Consider the following 6,000-nt stretch of genomic DNA (forward strand, 5'->3'; position numbering starts at 1 on the left):
CAGGAAGCTGATCCGGGACACACTATAGGGTTAAATCGGCTATCATTTGAGATTCCTATGGAATTTGCACCAAAAATAGTGAAAAAATTAAATTGTTCTGGATCCCTGATAGAACATTTTAGTTTACCCACCATATGAAAGAGGAGAACATCTACTTTCACGTGGTAGGTGTTTCAGAGATACTGTTTTTTGAAAAATTATGTTTCCTCATAGACACACCTGTGAGGAATAAGAGAAGACCCATTCATTAGCTTAAAAAATCTCTATAACAACGATATCACGATAATGATAATAAAAGAAAATTATACACCCCTCTAAAAAAAAGCAATTATAAATAAGCAGGCGTGTAGAAAAGGCTTGATTGAAATCAGTTATTGGTCCAATCTTGGTTCGAAAAGACATCAATTGTCAATTCTCTACCAAAATGGCGTCGTCGGTAGAAGGTTTGAATCAATTTAATTTGTCTTATTATGAACAAAGACTAGACCAATAAGAAATGGTTTCTGATGGACAAAGGCAGACAACAAAAAAAAGAATTGGACTCTGACGGACATGGGCAGAGATCCTAAAATGAAATTGCGAGTAGTCTCTGATGGACATAGGCGGAGATGAAGTGTTACGGTTTCTTGGATGGACAAAGGCAGATAACCGGATCAAATGAGACTCTGACAGGTAAGCATGGGCAGAGATCAAATAAAAAATATATATATATGAATATTATGGATTTTGCCGGAAAATGCAGATTGAGTCAATTATATTTTTGATAATTAAACATTTATGCAGCATTTATGTGCTAAAAGTTGTTGATGTTGCTAAGGTTGCTATAGTGCCATGCATGGTAACTATGCCAACAATTCCATGAAAGATCACACAACACACCAGAAGTGATCTAAGCAAACATAGTTGTTTTTGGGCTCAATTTACAAGGCTGTAGTTTACTGGCAGCTGAAATTTTTTTCCGGCTGAAAACTCAGTTTTATGCTCGGTTTTATGAAACAATGGAAACTCGCAGATTGAAAAGAAATTGGTAAGCGATTATATATAGCAAATATGTTTAGTAAGAGATGCTAATAGTCCATGTTTTAGCAATGAGCAAACTACTTCAAAAGAAGCTGCAGATACTGCTGAGAAACCAGCGTCTAAAAAAGGCTCCAGAAAGAACTAGAGGCGTCGCGAGCTGAAATTGAAACCCTAAGAGCAAAATTTCAAGAGATTACTAGTAACGCAAACTGCAGTAGTATGTCGTTAGTATCAGAGCTCGATGAACAGCTCCCGAGAGCACAATCCAATGAAATTCGTGTGGAACGACCAAATACAGCAAGTGAATCGGTAATGATGGCGTACATACATGACGCATTTGTCGCTGAGTACACTGAATATTCCGGAGTGCAAGCCGTCTGATGGAGAACTCGAAGTTGACAAACAAGCCTACATACGCTGGAAGGAAATCCTGGAAACCTCTCTCAATTTGATAAATACGACCGATGAGCGAACGAAAATGGGGTTCTTTAAGTTAAAGGCCGGAACTAGTCTGCTGGAGATCTTCCAAAGCACAATCACGGCCACGGGCATGCCGGATCAACTCACGTTTCCGTATTCGAATGCTATCGCTCGTCTGGATGGCTACAACGGGTCACGAGCATATTTGATTTCACAGCGGAGCTAACTGATGAACATGAGTCAATCATCGAAAGAGGACAACATACAGTTCATTCGTCGTGTTGGCGTGGCTGTCATGTTATGTGAATACAGCAGTGAAGAGCAAATGGAAGCGATTGCAAGAACAATCACAAAAGGAACCACAGACAGCGTCGTTCGCTCTCTAGCACACCGTAATTGGATCAAGCAAGGATCGATGAAAGACCTCATCGATATGGTTCGAGACAGCGATATTGAGAAGATGAACGAGGAAGAGTTTCAGCGCAAGAACAGATCATCAAAACCTGCTGTTGTTGCTGCGGTTTCCCACCAATCATCAACACATCATCAAACTTACGCGGCCAGCACCGACAGGCAGGTAATTTCAGACATTTTCGTGGTAACACAAGAGGACGGTTTGTATCAGGACAAATGTCGTCACATGCAGTCTTTTTGTTGGAGATGCCGAAGCTTATACCACCCACTGCAAGATTGTCCTTTGTCAGACAAAGTATGTCGCACCTGCAATTGTAAAGGTCATATTGCTCGTGCATGCACTGATCGGCTGCAAAGCAGACCGACAAAACGCAAGGAGAGGAAGCGAACGATAATCCCCGCGAAAAATAGCCGCACTTTCGAAGCTTGAAGATGAAAATCCGGAGACGCCATAGGTACAGGATCTCTAATATTGATGAATGAATACACATATCACACTTATGTCGAATTCGTTTTTAAATCTGGGTCAGTGCCAACCCGAACCCTGAAAAAAAAAACATTTTCAGTTCCATCTGTCATTGGATATGTTGGTGTGCGTAGCATCGTGTTTGTTTTGATTCGAAACATATGATCCAGGACAGTGCGTTGGCCTTGACTAATCAGATCATGATAAATGAATATGTTTAAGTGCGTGAACTGATTTTTGCGGATAGTGGAATTTACTTTTGGGTGGATATAAATAGGGGAACTGCTCCTGGAATTTATAGGGGAATGGAATTAAGAGGTTTTCGGCCCTGGGCCGGTTCACCTCGTATAAGCAATGGAAAGAAATTTGGATTGTTTATTATTTTTGTAATTTTTTTTTTCAGCAATGAGCACGCATGTCGACAAAAAAAGAGGCGGCGAAATTGGTGCTGTATTTCTTTGTTTCCCGATGAGATGAATATATGTTCAGTGAGATGGAGATCGGAACAGTCTCTCATATTATATTCAATTATATCTCAATAACCCCTGTTCGAATAATATTTAAAAGGAGTCTTTAATAAACATAAAAAAAATAAAAATAACCCCGTGCACATTTCTTGGGCCTCGTTCAAAATATTAAGTGTAACGCGAAAAATGTTGTTTTAAGAACCCCCACCCCTCGCCGTAACAACTATTCCGTAACAATTTTCTAGAACCACTCCCCACCTCTATGCGTAATAACGCGTAACAAATGCGATTTTTTTAAAGATCCTAATTTTAGTAGAATTTGAAGGACGGTGCCAATCAATTATTATCTTTTGTAAATTCTACATGCTTTCCAAGATAATGCAATATTTTTTGAATTTTTAAAAATATATTTTCCTTTTGGAAATAACTTGTTACGCGTAACAATATTTCGAAGGAACCCCCACCCCCCTATATCTTGCGTAAACAAAGTGTAACAAAATCAAACAACCCCCCACCTCTATTGGCGTTGCATGTAACATTTCTTGAACAGACCTTTATACCAAGAATTCCGTATAGAAATCATGTAATGCATGTAAATCGCCTGTAGAGATTTTCTATCCATACAAAATTCATCTATTCCTGCAAAAGTTTTTTCTTTCGAGAACACTCAGAAGCAGGAACAGTTATTACTACACTTCTGTCTTGAAATGTGTAGAGAATTTTATGTAAATAAAGAGAAGTGTATTGATTCTCACACTTCGAGAGCGTTTCACGTACGTGTGTGATTGAAGCCAAAGAAGAAACATGATCGACAAAAGATAGCCATTTTGGTCATCGTGTTTGATGTTGATATTGTGTACAAAATGGCCTATGTTTAGGCGCTCACAACAGCGTATTTATACGAAGATTTAGAATATAGCCTAAATGTATGCATTTTTGGTAAATAAGTAAATTCACCATTTCCTTCCTGTACTTTTACACTTGTGGACTTAAAGGGACGTAAGAGTGGATACCATGCACGCTCCCTTCACTACAAAGATAAAAGTGTATTTCTTGCACAATACACTCGGATAATAGATCGTGAAAGAGAAGTTCTTACACCTTCTCTTGAACTACTCCTCAGAGCGAACCAACCCTGCGTCAGAAGCATGTAATCCAAAATTATCCAGGATTCATTATTTTTTTTCCTCGCTACCTCTCCTGATAAGGTAAAGCATCACACTTCGGAGAAAATTTTCCGCCGGATTTTTGGGCCCATGCATTTTCAATTTTCAAGAATCTCCCGGAGGGGTATAAATTGCTCGTGCTACTTGGGAAACTTCATGGCATGCAAATCTCTGCAGGAGCAATTCCTGAAGGAAACTTCGAGTGGAGTTTCCTGTATTCCACAAAAGATTTCCTGAAGGAATTATTGTTAGAATTTCAAATTGAATTCCTGGGTAGCAACTCAGAGAAAATCCCTGGAACAGTATTCAAAAGATATTCCTAGAAGAATTTCCAAAAGTGAATTCCTATCTCAGTGATCCCTTTGAAAAAAATATGGAAAGGAATGATTGAAAGATATCGCCAAAAATTCTGGAAGAAAGAATTTCTGATGAATCTTTGGCAGAATTCCTCAAGGACAATTCTGTGAAACGTGCACGAAAAAGAGTTTTTGAAAAGAATTTGAAAAGAAATTCTACATGTATAGAAATAATTCCTATTCGGTATTGAACGGGTTTCAAGGGGAATTCTAAACTACATAATTGCATCCACTGACCTAATTTAGGACACAATCAGTAAGGAAAACCTGAATGAACTTAATGAATACATAACTTCCCTAATAATTATTTTTAAAACTGAATCTAGACAACAGTACACAAGGTTTAATTTTATTTGAAATCATACAATAACAAATATCACAAAATTATCGGAAAAAAAGATTTTCAACGCGCATTTTGTATTTTTAATAAACAGACAGTTTCGTTTCTCCCTTCCCTGTTTGTTTATTCCGCTCAGTCCCCACCACCCACGTGGTTTTGATGGCTTGAGAAATACAAAGTTGTATTGGTAGAACCCAGTGCGAAAACCACGTGAAACCAACACAGTGCGGAACCCGACAGCTTTGGGGTTGGAACTAGTGCGAACCTAGTTCCAACCTGAGTGAATAAAAAAAACACTTTGACAGCACTTAGGTTGGAACTGGTTCCAACCTAGGTTAGAACTTTTTAAAAACGAATTCGACATTTAGCTTACATCTGTATGATATCACAATTTTGAATTTAAATAAATATAACACCTCGTTCGTTGCGTAATGTATTTTGATATTCTTAAAATGCAATCTAGCAACTATTCTGTGTGGTTCATTAATAAGCTTGCTATTGGTTTACAGGGTTGTCAAAAGAAGCGAATAGGAAGACAGTCTGGCGAAGCTAAAGCCACGAAGTTTGAAATTCGAAGTTACTGAAAATTGACACTCAATAGTATAAAATCAAGTACGTTTGAGATAGATAAGGCAGGACAGTCTTCCAAACGTAGCGTTCAACTGAAAAAGATGCGCTTGATTAGGAGCTAAGTTACAAAACTGTGGAAATTTTTTTATCGACCTCCGGTGCGCAAGTGAATACTGTCACGAAGAATTCTTTTCAATGATATTCTGTCAAGCTCTAAGGAAATATATGATCTACGATATTCGGCCGATGCAAACCCTCATGCGAGCATACGCTTCCAAGCGACGAAATAAAAGTTATTGCAACCTTTCCAAAGTTGCCAATCTGTATATTTCAGGAGGACCGGCCGTCAATGTTTGAGAAGTTTTACATGTTGTGGAGCTAGTTGATCGCTACTTCAGGTTTCAATACTGCTTCGAGGTACAAAAAGAAGCTGTTAGAATTTAATCGTTCCAATTATGGATGCGGAAGAGGTCTCTATGGCCATGTGAACTAGCTAACCCTCGTATTCTTTGTTGTCAACCAAAAGTTCCCTCATGCTCAATATATAGCTCCGTCAGTCCAAGCTATAATAGGAAGATATTGTTCCAGCTCGGAATGTATTCACATACATTCTCCGGCGCAAAGATAAAACGAAGCAAATGCTGCAAGAGCTTCTATCTGCCGGAATCATCAGAGAAGGTAATAGATTCAATGGATAGATCCTTCCTGTTCATCTTTACTGGTTGTTCCAAAGGGAAGGACGGATTATTTGCTTTAGTGGATTGACTTAATTGAGGCCCAT

This window comes from Armigeres subalbatus, unplaced genomic scaffold (assembly GCF_024139115.2).
Source record: "Armigeres subalbatus isolate Guangzhou_Male unplaced genomic scaffold, GZ_Asu_2 Contig1050, whole genome shotgun sequence".
Lineage (NCBI taxonomy): Eukaryota > Metazoa > Arthropoda > Insecta > Diptera > Culicidae > Armigeres > Armigeres subalbatus.